This window comes from Crocodylus porosus, unplaced genomic scaffold (assembly GCF_001723895.1).
Source record: "Crocodylus porosus isolate Cpor-Errol unplaced genomic scaffold, CroPor_comp1, whole genome shotgun sequence".
Lineage (NCBI taxonomy): Eukaryota > Metazoa > Chordata > Crocodylia > Crocodylidae > Crocodylus > Crocodylus porosus.
In genome coordinates this window covers 70,996,398-71,012,424 of record NW_017728909.1, presented here as the reverse complement: position 1 = coordinate 71,012,424, position 16,027 = coordinate 70,996,398, and the positions used below count along the sequence as shown (strand labels likewise).

At 40.2% G+C, this 16,027-nt stretch overlaps 1 long non-coding RNA gene across 3 annotated transcripts in view; it reads left to right on the top strand.

Annotated features, from left to right (window-relative positions):
- LOC109308156 overlaps positions 1–16,027 on the top strand; it is an 84,142-nt gene that overhangs the window by 57,106 nt on the left and 11,009 nt on the right. Inside the window, exon 4 of one of the 3 annotated variants that reach the window (XR_002100509.1) lies at positions 11,971–12,074. The exons of the other annotated variants lie outside the window; for them this stretch is intronic. This is a non-coding gene — a long non-coding RNA (uncharacterized LOC109308156). The remainder of the gene's footprint in view (positions 1–11,970; positions 12,075–16,027) is intronic. 3 annotated transcript variants of the gene reach the window in all.

Sequence of the window (16,027 nt, the reverse complement as noted above, 5' to 3'; positions counted from 1 at the left end):
TGAACACCTTCAAGAGTAAATTGGATGCTTATCTTGCTGGGATCCTATGAGCCCAGCTGACTTCCTGCCCTTCGGGCAGGGGGCTGGACTCGATGATCTCCCGAGGTCCCTTCGAGCCCTGATGTCTATGAAATCTATGAAATTTCAATATATATTGTCAGTTACTGATGCCAAATACATAGAGTAACACCAGACAGTCCTAATGTGTGGATTCATTAGGTGCTCCATGCATTGGTCCACTCTCTATAGCAAAGGCACACCCATTAAGAAATAATTTCTTCCTGAACAAGTTATCTCACAGCTTTAAATGGGACAACTGGGGAAACACAGTGTTGCTAAGCTTGGTTAAGGATAAACCTGACTGGTCTATAATGATTTCTGTATTCTTTTGGGGAGATAAATCATTTTGGGAAAAAGGATACAAAGGGAGAAAAGTCAACCAAAATTGGAGACAGCAGATACTAATATCAACTATAATAAGAAATGTTATATTTATATTTTAAAAGATATATTAGAAAACAGTTAATTCCTATTAGTATTCTATAACAAAAATATAATACTTGAATAGCAGAAGTTCCTACCCCAATGTGAAAAAATAGAAAATTTTCTTTTAGCTACTCTACTTTCTTGCATATAACATGTCCTCAGCACGTTTTTACCTCCCTTCCTCCATCTCGCCTGTATAAAGCGGATGCAAAACTCAATTACCAATGAAACATTTAATCATTTACATAGCATTTAATGTAGGGTGAACCTAACTTTTTCCAGCCCACTTTGGGTCCCTCAGTTCCACCTGGCCCAAGTGCCATCTAGCCCACGGTGTGTCCTGCCACCCCCAGGTGTGTAGCGGGGCTGGCGTGGCTCTGCAGCTGGATTGCATTTTTGGGCAGCCCAGGTGGCAGTGGCTCCTTTCAGTTGCCACCACCACTAGCCCCAGCCCTATGGTACTGGTGGGGACCCACGCACATAACTTTGACCCTGGCCCATCCTACTCTGGACTACCTGTCTACACTGAGCGGTGGCAGCAGTGATGGTGGCTGGGCAGAACTTGCTGCTAGGTGTGGGAGAACAGTGGCCTCCTCCTCACCACTGCCAGGCCCTTCTTGTTGCAGCTAACTGGAGCCTGTGTCTGGGATGCCTTGTGGCTCCTCTCCACTGCCACTGCTGTCCTGCTGGGTGGCCTGAAGGTGATGGTGGTGGAGAAGAGCTGCAGGGCAGCCTGGATGCAGGCTCTGGGTGGCTGCAGCAAGGACCTGGCAGCGAAGACACTTTTCCCCCATACCCAGCAGAAGCTTCTGCCCAGTCACCACTACTGCAAGGGTGAGTGGTCCAGAGCAGATGAGGGGTGGGCCAGGGTCAGGGCTGTGCAGGTGGGTTCTGGCTGGTCTGGAGCTGGTCCAGTCTGGCCAGGGTGAGTCTGGAGTGGGTGTGGGGCAGGCCAGGGGCAGGACTGGGGCTGTGTACTCAGCTGGTGCTGGTGGCAGTGGCAGGGAGGAGCCACAGGGTGTGTGGGCTCTGGGCTGTTGTGGGGGTGGGGGTGCTGACTGGTCCATAACAGCTCCCCAGAACTGCTTATGTGGTCCGTGGACGCAAATAATTGCCTGCCCCGATCTAATGCAAACATCCTGACATGGATCCATTCTTATGGCTCCCAATTTTAAGAGTGAGGTGGTAGAGGGTTATTTGAAAATTGTAGGTCATCTTTATTATTTAAAACCAAATGTGTGCTGAGCTGATGCAATGAAAATACCTTGACACTGAATTTACCTACAGCATATTTTATTGTAAAATTTGTAGGCCTAAAACAGTGCTGGGTTTCAGCTAAGACTAATTTCAACCAGCTATGGATTTATGAAATGATTGGGTGGCTTCATATAACAAAGATACATAGTTTACTTAAGAGACAGTGGATTGACACTTAAACTACTATTCATGTATTTTTAAACAATCTTTCGTTATCCACAAAAATCTGCTTTTGTAAACCTCATTATTTATCAGGGATTAAAAGAGCAATGTTTTGACAACATGCTTGATTTACGTACAACTCATCATTTATGAATCAGTAATGCAAGTTGATGAATGCCTAAATTTTCTGTGCCTGTTAAATGTATTTCAGCTGTTTACATTTTGGATAAAAGCTGTCTCTTACCATGCATTTTGGGGTTGTGTGTATTGGATGCACATTCTTGGGTCTCATCTAGGCCTCAGCAAAGTCAAAGATTTATGACATTTCAGCACAATTTATTTTAAGTGCTAATCAATCAACACTGTATAGCTGACTTCTGAAACTGGCATCATATAAGATGTATTGGCTTCTCGTCCTAGTCCCTCAGGTTCTGCAAAGAGACAGAGCTGTTACAGCAATATGGGCCTGAGGACACATGCTCAAGTGGAAGTTTCATCTGCACCCTTTCTGCTTTGGGTTGATATAGTATAACAAAATAAAGCATTGCTACAGAAAAAAATACCAGGGTAAAGTTGAAGTGTGCATTGCTATTTTTATAATAATGGGATATTACTTCTCTGAAAGTATCATGTACTTTTAAGCCAGACTTCTAGAGGAAATTATGCACCTTTCAAGTTTCTATTTACACAGAATTTTCATTTTTACTTGTGACAGTATCTCACAGCTATGTAAAGTAATACAGACAGCAAGCGATTTTTCTAAATGGAACTGTGCCTTAGCAGCCACTCACAGAAAACCATTAGCAAACAGAGTTTTTCAAAAACACTGAGCTGAGATTTTTCAGAGGTGACTTGTGATTTTTGGGTACCTCAAATTTTGGGAGCTTTGCTAAAGATGCCTGAAAGGTGCCTGATTTAGAGGCCTATAGGTCTGTCTGAAAAATCAAGCTATACTAATGTGTATACAGTTGGGAACTCAGACAGTGAAGCACCCAAAATCTTTAGTCTAATTTGTTTGTGTCATTTTCTATTACTTTTATTCTGTAGGGAAAAAATGCATAGTGGTGACATTTGTTTTATTTTATGAGCGTTAACTGCAAAATACATTAAAATAATTGTTGTGCCTACTAATTAAGTCAACTGTGTCTTAGCTGACCAATGGCTGCTGCGTTCCTTAATATATTGTTTCACTTTAAAACTATTTTACTCTGACTCTAAATGGAGAGCTCAGTTTGAGCAATTTTTCTGAAACAGCAAGATGCAGTTATTTCTATCGCACTTAAAAGTACTCTAGTTTCCAATGCAAAAATAGAGCTTTTTGAAAAATTCTATACGACTTCTAGCTACCAGTATCCATGAAATCTGTTCCTTTCCAAAATCAACAATATCATCCGCAAAGGTTGATGCAGCAGGGATCCAATTTTATAGTATCTATTTTCCCAGGGTGTTCATTTAGTTGCCCTGTTCTTTGCTAATGTTTCCTATAGAGTTCTCTGTGGTTTTCAATATCCTGCTGGCACTATTTCTTCATATATGGTATAGAGCATTTTATATACTAAACCATTTCCAAAAGATCAAATCAACTTGTTCAACATATCATAGTTGCTTGTGTTTTAGTGTGAGTGATGCATCTTTTTTTTTGTTATTTGAGAAACTACGTAAGTATGAACTTTGGCTCTAAGCAACTTAAAGACTGTGGCAAGAAGCAATATGATGACTAGATAGAAGACATTTTAGAGAGCTGCCCTATCTGTAATCATTTTTGCAGTTTCCTCTGTGATAAGGGAGAAATGAAAAAAAACCATCCCTGCATATTGTGAGTTGCAATATGATACAAGCAGGGCTCAACGCTCTCCTTATTCTTTCCTAGCAAAGTCTATCATCCTCTGACATGTACTAAATGTAGGGTATACTCTCTCAATGGATGTCCTTGACAGCCAAGCAATTAGCATATTATAAGAAGGTTAGACTAATAGGAGTCAATAGAACAGGGATCTAGAGGATAGTGTTGTGTCACTAGTTGGCATATGAGAGAGAGCAATACAGTGAAGGTTCAGTCTCTAGTATATTAGAATTTTGTTTATTTCCCTAATCTCAGTTGTATTGATATAAATTCTGCACTTTAAGGATGGTAAAATATTTTCCAGATAAGACAATAATAGGAATGTTCTAAATTATTGGATTTACAATATAAATGGCAAAGTATTGTTTTTTAGGAATCCACATTTTTCTGTTGCTTCACCAATACAACCATAGGATTCTTAGAACATTTTTTCAAAATGTTGAATGAGTTAAATATTTAAAATCAAACTGGATTTTAAATAAACAGCTACTGAACCCAGCTAGGTTGCTGTTGCTTTCCTGTAATAAAGCAGAGTATATTTAAGTAATGTATTTGTGCATATGAAAGAAGGGGAGGAACAGCTTGTCAGTGTTAAATTAATTGAAAGGAAACATTAATTGAAATACATCTCTCACTCAACTGTGTTATAGTTTGCGATGGTCTCAACTTCCTCAGCTTTGCTAAAAACAGCTATGCCTAGCTCAAAAGGAAAATATGAACCAACAAAACATAAGCAATGTAGAAAGTAAAACGTTCAGGAGAGTGAAAGAAAATCACTAAAGTAACCAAGTGATGAAAAGAGAGAGACTGTAAAATTAAAGTGAAGCAGGATGCATTATATTTAAATTGAAAAGAAGCAAAAGGCTAGGGAACTCAGACAACATGCCTAGTACAGTTTTGGTAGTGGCAAAGGTGAATTAAAAATGAGCTGGCATTTGGGCTATGTACAGATAGTCAAAAAGACTGAGGCTGAATCAATTCAGTCTTTGCAGGTTAGTGCAAGATGCATAGATTAAACTGAAATAGAAGTGAACAGACATTTACCTTTGATTCAGGTAATGCAGCTACAGGCCTGCAGTGGCTCAGGCCAGAAGCCATGGGGTGCTAGATCATGGCTCTCTGACTGTGTGTTCACTTCCTATTCCTGCTGCTTCTAAGATCTCTGGGATTTGCATTCCAGAGTTACAGTAGCAGGGTGCTTCAGGGCTGCTCATTACTTCCTCTCCTGCTTCCAGGTACCTCTGGGATTTGTAGTCCACAGTTGCAGCCAGCAATAAGTTCGTGCCGGGGAAGGGGTGTTTAACCCTTGGCCTTGGCCCCAGACCAAAGCTAAGTTTGCCTGAGGTGGGGGCAGTCATCTCCCCTACCACCCCCCCCAGTAGACTGGGCTACATCCCCAGCTGGTCTTGTCCCCCCCACCTCTTTGTCAGCCAACCCTCACTGCTCTAGATAGGGAGCACATGGACGGGGCCAGTGCAGCACAGCCTAGGGCTGGAAAGCATGCTGGGATGCTGGGGGACTGTAATTTAATTTGAACCAGGAAGGGGTCTGGGACAGAAGTTTAATAAACCGGTTTAACCCAAATCAGTTAAGTCTGATACTACATTCAACCAGGTTTATCTTAAGCCAGTTTCAGCCATTTGAAACTGGTTTACGTGCACTGAGCTTCTGTTCTGTTACAGGTTTAAACCAGTTTCTGATGACTTAAACTGGTTTATGTGTAAATTCTGTCCCTAGTTGTGGAGTTCTTGCTCATGTGAGTAGGTCCATTGAGTAGGTTCAATAGGATTAATTACATGCCAATAGGATGAGGCTCTTAGTCATACGGCATATTTAATGAGCAGATATGTTAAAGGATTTCAATTTTTTTAGTTAAAAAAGGACATGGGATTCATCTTTTCCCAGTAGCTGTCCTGGACTGAATGAAGTCGGTACTAGCTACTTCAGAGGAAGATGCAAGAATTATTGTGATGTACAGTTATGAGACAGCAGCCCTCCTTTCCCCCACCCTGGTCAGGGTATGGGGTACTTTGCACCTCCCACATGAGGCATGGTCCTTCCAGGGAAATTAGTTGGCTGTTTCCCTCCAAGTCCCACTTGTTGGAATGGATGAGCTACCTCAGTCCTGCTGCCCAGCCAAGACTGGTGGAGGAGATTTTCTTATCTCTATTCTTTGCATTCAGTGTTCCAATAGGAGTCCAATTTTAAAAAGCTAATGTTTAATCATTTGGATATACAGGATACGGTTTTAATAAATTGATTTACAGACGACTCAAGACTGCCTTTTTCCACCATCTGTTTGAGTATTTTTCTGAGTTATTTTCAGACATACATTCTTTCTAAGGTCAAACCCAACATTTCCTCAATTCTGATACTGGACCTTTGGATTAAAATATGCCTGTTTGCTTTTGTGTTCCCTTGAGCTAATTCAAATAAGCTTAACCCCTATTGGGGATTTTTGCTTATAAGGAATTAAGATGACCAGGACAAATTGTGCACCCATTCCAAAATAAGCCAGCACCTATTCATCATTTGGAATACTGCTTGCAGTTGCTTCCATACATAAGCATAAAAGGGCAAAAAGCAGGAGTTACTGACCCAACATGCCATATTCTCTTGGAACCATCTTGTTTTGAGTTCCAGTATATGTTCAGTGCTGCACTGCACTAGAACTGAAAATAATCCCTTTTCACGGGGGTCTTGTGATCTTTGGTTCCCAGTCATTAAAAGATAACATGGAGTCACTGGGGCTTCCACTGCTTCTGCCAACATATTCTAGTCCCAGAAAGTATAACTCCAGGCAGCTCTTTATGGTTCATTTCAAATCAACCCAGAAGGCTACATGCTGTTGAACCCATCTGAGTTCTCTCTGGCCAGAGTACAGATTAACACATTAAATGCCAGCTGGCATTAATACATAGGAAGAAGGAAAAACAGAGTCCTATGTGATAAAAATATTAAAATAATTCCTACGTTCTTCGCAGCATATCACTTTTACAGTATCCTTTTTCAAGCAGTAGGATCAAAATCCTAAATTACACTATTTTGGTTTATAGAATATTTTACACAGCCCGGACTGTAAACCTAGAACAACTTTACCTTCTTTAAACATAAATTAACCCTTTTTGGCATTCATGTGTAGGCTGCAAAGTGCAGTTGGACTCATCGTATCTGAAGAGTTGAAACCCATTATATACCACTGAGGTACTAGAAAAGATGATGAACAAGTACAGTGTGTCAAATGTGTGGCAAGTCTTTATGAAGGTATGGGTTTACAATGGAAACAGCCTGTGAGTTCAAGCTCAGTTTTTAGCAAATGTTCACCCTCTGATATGTCAATGTGAAGGAATATAGGCTTTAAAACAAGGAATTTATTTATATGTGAGTTAATAGCATCTATTTTGCTAAATGAAAGATCCTGAATAATAACCCAGAGTTACTTGAGTAGTGGCAGATTCTTTTACTAATCTACAGGTAATTTTCAACCTCCAAGAATATCATTGGTGGGCAGACCTGAGAGACTACCAAGGTCGCTCAAGGCACAGTGTTTCATTTCCTGAAAAGAAAGTGGTGGTGGAGGTGAATTTTTTTCCTTTAGTAAAAGAATGCAAACAAAAAGTGAAAACAGCACCAAAAAATTGAACATTGGTTTTGGCCCTAAAGTTACCTCATTTCCTGTTTACATACTTACGGTTTTAGAAATCCTCAGCTACCAGCTTTCTAAATAAAAAAAACAGCTGAGGGCTATGTAGATTAATAAAAAAATTAAATGGCCTGCTGGTGTTTTTTCCTTCTTCCACACTTCTGTAACTCTGGCCACATATAGATTTTCATTTCTACCAGGAAGAATTCTGGAGAAATTCTTATGTGTAGAAAAATAGCCTTGAAGTGCAGGGACTCAGGGGCTCTGATCAGGCGGGCCAGCCACAGCCAAATACTTCAGTAGCCACACCTGTAGTAAGTCTCAGTTGATGAATTTTGCCCCGGTTCAGGAGCAGTGAGCATCCTGATTGGCTGCTGGGAGTGCTGCCTATCTATTTAACACCAGCTGTGGCCTGAGTTTGCTAATGTACTAATACTTATTAAAATAGTGTCACAGCTCAGGGGCCTCAGTTGTATCCCACAGGAAAAAGAAAAGGTTGCGGAAATATTTGTTGTTAGATCCCCTAAAATAACTTGTTTAAAAATATTTGTAAAGTGGTACTTTTTATTTAAATGTATTTGGTGTGATCAACAAATTTTGGCATTATGCTTTTACTTGTATAAGTGCTCAGAAGCCAGTCTATACCCATTATATAACAGAAGTTTGGCGCATATAGACTAGTTAAAAAATGTCAGAAATTGGCCTAAGTTAGACCTGGATCAATGTGCACTCAGGCTCAATTGATTTAGACTGGTACATTGAACCTCTGTACCAGTTCCTCTCTCAATTCAAGTTAGGTTGCTGTCTGCTCCTTTGTGGCACCCTGCTAGCTCCCCCTTGCAGGAGGCACATTAATGCTCATCCTGCACTCAGCAGTTGTGGCCAAGCACCCAGCAGGCTCCGACCTTCAGTTCTCCCAGACAGGAGCCAGCACAACCCCTGCCCCCAGCCCTACCTCTTGCCTGCTGCAGGCAGGCAATGAAGGGAAGGGAATACAGAGGCCTCTGCTGCTTGGACCTGGCCCTGGCTCTCCCATACAGTTTCTGTCCCCAACCCCACCTCCTGCCTGCAGCCAGTTGTCAGCTGCAGCCAGGCCGTAGGTGGGGATGTCGGCTGTGCTCAGCAACCTCCGAAAGCCCAGAGAGCCTGTGGGACCTGCTGGCAGGCATATGGGAGTGCCCCCAACCTGCTCGTCTCGTCCCGTGCAGGCAGCCTACATACACCCCCCCACACCAAAGGGCAAATGTTTTCTGTTCATTCCTGAACTAACCTACGCTGCTTACAGAAACCCATGTAGGTTTAATCGATTCCACCTCAGGCTTTCTGAATGTCTGTACCTAGCTATACAAATGTTGGAAAACATGCAGTTTTCTTATTCTGTCTACTATGTGAACGTCCAAAGTTAGTACTGGCCCCTTAACTCCTCATTATACAAACATACAAGAAAACACAGGATTCAAAGTAAGGCATGACAGATATCTCATAGGCTGTGCAACTCACTGCACATTCACCTGTAAAATTAAATTGACATTCCACAGTACATTTCCTGTTAGACTATTATAAGTTAATCCTATAGAATCACATTATAATGTCAGTTTACAGGATTACTTCCAAACCAAAGTAATCCTTTAATATTAGTCTGTATTATTAATAGAGGAGCTTTAAACTTTTGACATATATGCTGCATAAAACGTGCAAATATAAGTACAGACATTTTTAATCAGCTTTATGTATTTTATGTTGGTAATGTTAAATGAAGTATGAGAAGTCTGTGTTTAGTCCTGTGAAGATAGCCTGTTAGAGTCATCTGTCGATGGTACTAGGCAAATGTCATGCACTAAATTACACATATTACAGCAAAAAAAGGATTACTGGATTTATTTTAAGTCATGCAGTCTTCTGTTAATATTTTACCTCAAAGATGCTGCATTAGGTTTGCAAATTCAAGTGTGTTTTACAGAAGAGGCTAAATTTATAGACTTTACAAGTACCTTGTAGTGTTCTTAGTTGTTTTTGTAATTTTATATTTAATGATCTAGAGATAATCTTAAAGCAGAATAATACCAAAGCTTTCCTAGTAGAGATTAATTTAAGGTAAAACTTTGCTTCCTAAAGAAGCCTGAAAAATGAGAAAGTTCAAATCTGGGCCCGAGCATTGAAGGATAAGTCTGTCCATGTTGTGGTTCCCAATATTCCTTGTTCTGAATACCTCAGAACTTTAGTGAAACTTTGACCCTGGTTGGTTGAAGTTTGTTTGGGATCCTATCTTTGTAATGTGCAAACCCCAAACCTAACCCTTTACCATACCCTGTGCTTCTGGAAGTTTAGATCTATTACTGCTTGTTAAAATACTGCAGCACAAAAGAAGGGCTATTTTATAAAGAATAACTATTTCATGAACTATCTTCCATTGAAAAGAGTACCCATTAATATAGGCATATGGAAACAATAGGCAGATTAGACTCAGTTAACATGATATTTACTTTCTGAGATGCACTATTTTTGCATTTTTTTCTTTTTCATTTTATGTCTTTTTTCTCTCTTAGTTGCTTGGATTAAGTTATGTAATAAGTTTTTATCTTTATAAAACAAAATTATATGTATTTGAAAATCATGTAATCATTTGTTGAGAAATCATCTCTTGCTTTAAAAAAGAAAAACTGTATAGCAAGGAAAATGTGTAGGAGGCTGCAGATATAGTGGGGACTTTTGTCCCTGAGCTTCCTGAGTTAGGCTGTTTACACATTTTCAGATGAACAGGGAAAATTCTCCCAGGTTTGTTCTCCTGGTAGAAAAACATACCCAGACGTATCTGAACAGATATTCAAATGCTGAACTCTGCAAAAGTAGAGAGCTCGCAGTGCTGCTGCTGCTTCACCAGGGGGCCTCTATACACACGTCAGCTCTGTAGACTCCCTGGGCATTTTTACACATGAAGCAGGATGCTGCTCTGGGCATTTTAATTAGAAAGCTGCACTAATTAAAAGCATCTGCTCATCACATTGATGTCGCCTCCCCGCATTAAAAAAACTAAAGCTCATTGAATGTGTTTTATTTCAAAGTGCACCACCGCCATTTTTTCTGTGTGGAGATGTGGGGTGACACTGATACACATGATGTGGAAAGCTGCTGGGGTGCGTCAATTTTTGTGCTCCAGCGGACTATTAATCGAGTCGGCTCCAACATGCTGGGTTTCCAGCACGTCAGAGCAGGCTCCATGTATAAGTACAGGAGCCCCCTTTGACTGCCTGAAGACAGATGGCAGCAGTGACAAGGCAGCCCTGATTGGCTAAACCAGAATGATTAGAGTCAGTCTATGTTCCCTGCAGCAAAATGTGGGATCGTGAAGGCAGTTTGTTGTGATCTGCAGCAATAGAGTCCAGAGAATGACACACTGGATGCATCTACACATTTGTTTTACTGTGGAGTAGACCAATTAACTCCACAGTAAAGTGTTGCCATCTACCCATGCACTGGTATTACAGTGCACTAAAATAATTAACTTTGCCATAATATAGTACTGTCAGGGACCGTATTATCTTACAGCAGAGTAATTAACTACACTGAAATGTATTTGTGGACTCTGGCTAAGGGCCTAAACTGTGCCCAGCCAGCCAGGGGCCTGCTCTGACCCAGCTTAAATTGCTGGTGTCCTGGGTGCACGTGTAGACACTGTGCCCAGGAGCACTTACTGTCTTAAACTGCTCCAATGTTTATTGCTTCACATTAGTTACATGTGTATATGCAGCCACTGTCTTCCTGGGGTAGAGAGGAGAGGGAGCAAAGCACCCTGGGATGCTGGAGAACTGTGCTGTGACTTCTCTCAGAAGAGAACATGTACAGATGTTTGCTTTTGCAGGAGAAACTCTCCTGGGAGTGGTGTGACCTAGGTTGTTCCCTAGTTATTTTTCTCTTGGAGCGGTCATTGTCACTCTAGAAGAAAAATCCCGAACATCTGTACATCCATGGCTTCTCCTGGAAAAGCTGCAACTCTCTCAGGGGAAACTGAATGCCTGTACATGGCCAACGTATGTGTTTCTATTTTTTGGTAATGTATTGTCAGCTCCTGCAATTTTATCATGCGTCTCACAATATATATATTTTTAAATTTAGACCCGTAAATCTTGGAATAGTGCTATTTCATAAAAGCCTTTTGTTTTAGTTAAAGACTGTCTTGCTTTTATAGATTTGGGACAAAAAATATTGACCAATGTATACCTAAAAACTCAAAACCCTCAAGTCAAATAAACACATTCCCAAATTTGTTTTTCATGCTAGGAGTGCTATAGTGAAGCATGCTGTAAGTACTTTGCAGATGATCACTTGCAAAATGAAAGTAATGCAGTCACTTTAGTTGGCTTTTGGTGCATACAAGTAGTTCTTACTTGTGCATAAAAAAAGGACTCAATAACTAGGTCCAATATCTGCTGTATTAATGGTGCGACATATACATGCTGAGGTTAACGGAGTTCTCAGTAGCTGAAAACATAGGTTGAGAAAATCCAGAATTATTATCTTTTCTTGGGTACAGCAGTGATATAGCCAGTTTCTACAGTTTGGTTATTTAATTCCATTCCAGGTTTACTGACATTTCATTTCCCTGAAGATATTCACAGATCATTCCATTCTCTGAGGTGCTGCAATCCAGCTTTGTTGTGCTTCAGCCCGGTCTTGAAGGTTTATGTGAATAGATAGTCCTTGTGTCGTCCCTCTTCATGGGGTGGTATTTGACCTAGATTGACTTAAGAGTGATATGAACAGTCAGTAATTAAAGTTGCCCCATTGGACCTATCCTAATTTTGACAGTTTTTTTAGTCTTTCAAGTGCATTTGGCAATCAGGCCTGAAGTCCTCAATTCCTGAGCATAGCCTGAACACATCTTTTCCTCTCAAACATTAGACTGTACAGGTCTTACATACTTTATACATGTCTTATAGAAGAAGAGCATTCTTCTCATCTCTGCTCCTCAAACACTAATATATAATTATATCTGTACAAAATTACCTTTGTAGTGTTCCCAGTTGTATTTTATAGGATGCCCTTAAGGACCAGATGAACTTTTAATATATTCCTTATTCCTTAAAACAAACTGAAAGCCAGTGGTTACCTTTCAACCCAGTTCTTCTCTTTTTGTATGAAATCCCCTATTTGAATCCAGAATCAGCTGCAACGACTCCTCCCTATCCCTGGGTGCATCTACACAAGACACTTTACTGCACATTAGACTAATATAATGCACAGTAAAGCATCACTGTCTACATATAGGCAGTGATTACTACACAATATATTAGTCTAATGTACTGTTTTCTAGTACCTGTAAATACAGGTACTAGAAAAAAGGTGGATTAACTAATGCACCATACCGCATGTGTAGATGCTGACTAGGAGCAAATTGATCCTGGGTCAGCCCAAGCAGCAGGGGGCCACACTGCTGTCTGGTTAAGCCCATATCTTCGTGGGGAGGAGGAGGGCTGTCCTGGCTGGGTGGGCAGCTGCCAGCTGGGCTGGAATCTCTGAGCCCCAGGGAGGAAGCTGTCCTAGCTAGGCAGGGAGCTCCCTTCTAGGCATGGGGGGGAGGGGGAAGCTGGTCAGGCAGCCTGGGGATGGCATGTCAGGGGAGCCTGGAGCTCCACCTGGCAGGGTTCAATTTGCTCCCAACACGTGCGTTCAAATAATTCAATCTTACTAATTGCATGTGTAGATGCACCCCCTATATACTATGTTATCATTGCAATAGTGCTGATGATTTCACAGTGTTTCAATCACTTGATGCAAATGAGACCATCCTCAGGCTCATTCTGACCTAATGTCTTAATCCATACCTTTTATCTAGCTTAAGCAGTGTATATTATGAATCTCCTGAGATAGGTAGGCATCCTCTGCATGACTAAGCAGTAGGTGACCAGTCCATGTCAGGAAAAACATGAGATTGAACCCTACAGCAAGGCTGATTCATTTAAGTAGCACATGCATTCCTGTGTACAGTACTCACAGAAAATCAGCAATTGATCATGGCCCTGCAGAAAAGGCATAAGAAATATATGACATGAAGTATACTGCAGCCAGGCACTGAAACCATTAATAATTCATGTGTTTCACATGATGCGAAAAATGGTCCTTTTTGTCACTTTGTTGAAATACTGGTATTTTTAGTTTCCTTTTATGCTGATCAGTTATGTGCTAGGGGAAAAAGGCCTACACTAACACCAGTATATTTTTTATATTAGTTCCATATCCTTGGAGGTTTCATTTCTGTTTCACTTATTTGCAGTAATATTCATACAGAACTCATTAAAACACTGATGACAGGTTTGTTTAAGCCTTTTACCATTTAATTTTCTTTAGTTAACTTCTTTAATTATTACCACTGTAGTCTCATTTTTAACCTGATACTTAGCAACACCGAACATTATTCCTCATTTTGCAAATGCTTAAAATGATATAGTATCTCTGAGCAACCTAAATTTTGAAAGCAGAAATCTCTGTTCTCAGGGATTACACATGCTTGTGGATGTTATATGTCACAGGAATGCAGACTTTTCAAAGTGTTCTCCTGTGTCAAGAAGTACAGTTCAGGAAGTATGAAATTCTGGGTGCATTTTATGTCTGAACCTAAATAGATCCATAAAGCTACAGTGGACCTGAATTAGTGTGTGCTATGTATGGCACATCATACTATACAATTTAATTTACCTTCAGGAACATTTCTAGTGATGTCTAGATGGGTTATTTTTATTCTTCATCAGATATGTTAATAACATGTCACTGTATCCTCTGCCTGCCTGCTGGATCAATGATCAAATTGTGCATAATGTCAAGTCTGTGAGGGAAGAATACAATGAAATGGCAGGTGAAGGACCTGACAGCATGGGTATACATTTTAAGTGATAGTTACATCCAAAGAAAATGCTGGATGATAAAATTGGGGTGGGGGGGAATCAATTAGTCAAAGTTTAGTTACATACAGTAGAGAATGATACTCTAACTCAGTACTGATTGTAAGATGAGGTCAGGTATTCAGCGTATAATCATTTAATCTAATCTCGCTGGATTTCACAGCTTTTCTGTGCTACTTTCTGTAGTTTGTGGATCAGAAAAAAGCTGAGCATACCCTTGTCTTTCATGTGGTGTTGCTTGACAAGTATTTTGTGGTTTGACGAGCATATTTTACATTTTTCTAGCTTTGAAAGTACTGCTGTATGTTTTAATTTTCCATCTCAGTAGTGGTGACCTAACACTTTTAAATTTAAAATTTTCCTGTCTTTTGCATTTGTAAGTGATCTTAATCCTTGTGAAAGAGAAGGAATAATAGGACTAGTTTATCTTACATGTAGTGCAATGTAGGCATTAGCCAGGCTCCTGCAGTTACCCCTGCACCTTGAGAGTGCTTTGAAACATCTTTGCTATTCTGTTTGTGGTCTTTTCTTGAATAGAGGTGTCCAAATATACTGAAGTGTGTTACGGTTTTATGATGTAGCCAAAAAATTCATTATACCATGTTTTAAGACTTTTATAGAATAGCATACATGACTGTTGGGATTTTGACATCAGAGTCCACTCAGAAAATCAAAAATACAATTATTTTAGTTCATGAGTATATTGTAATCTGAGTGGTTTCCGAAAAAAATCTATATTTTTATTCATATGACATTATAACTTTTTATTGTCTCTGTATTGATGTAACACTGCAGCAGTAGTCTATAGCTTTTTTTCTACTGCCTGATGCGCTGCCAAGGTAGGCTTGTATGTATAATATTCAAAGCTTTGTAGTACAGGCCACTACTATGTAGAGAGGAAATTTTACAGGCGTCTAAGATAATGCATAAAGTTAAATAAATACAGCCAGTGCTCTTTATATGACATCAAAGTAAACATAAAAGCAAAGGTAGTATAGCTTGTCATGTTGTCAGAATCCTAATATGTGTTTATATCCTTTATGAAAATATCTGCTGCATTCCTTCCAGTTTATGAAAGCAACCTTTCAAATTAAAATGCTAGGTTTATTGTTCAAAAATTGTAATAATGCCTCATTTTTTCCCAATGCTGATCATAAATAAGGCTGAGGAATATGCTTGAGGCTTGACTGAATGCTGGCAGAAAATAGATGGGACTCCTTCCATTAACTCTAGTGCCACTGCATGTTTTAATGTTTAAGGTGCCAGTCAAAGTTTGGAGGTATAACACTTTTTAAAGAGCTTTTCAGGAATAAATAGATGAACAGCAAAGCTCCCCCAAACATGGAATTAAAACAGAAAACAGGATGCAAAGTAATTTTGAGGTATGATGAGTGGCCACAACTTTTATTGATGTCAGTCAAGAGAAGTTTTGGTATCCCTGAATATCATCATCATCATCCTCACCAGTTTCCTAGTTCTAACATCTCATTGGGTCTGACAGTATGCAAACTCCATTTATTATTTCCTATCTTTCCACTATCTGCTATGATATGAAGCCATCTGGAGCTGCTGGGAAGAGATGGCCTCCACCTCTCTCCCCTGGGGAGGAGGCTCTTCTCACCCAGGCTGGCTGACCTGCTCCACCGGGCTTTAAACTAAGCCTGCTGGGGGATAGGGGGACTACTGCCCCTGCTGGCCCGCTGAACGGCCCTTGCAAAGCCAGCGGACCAAGGCACTTAA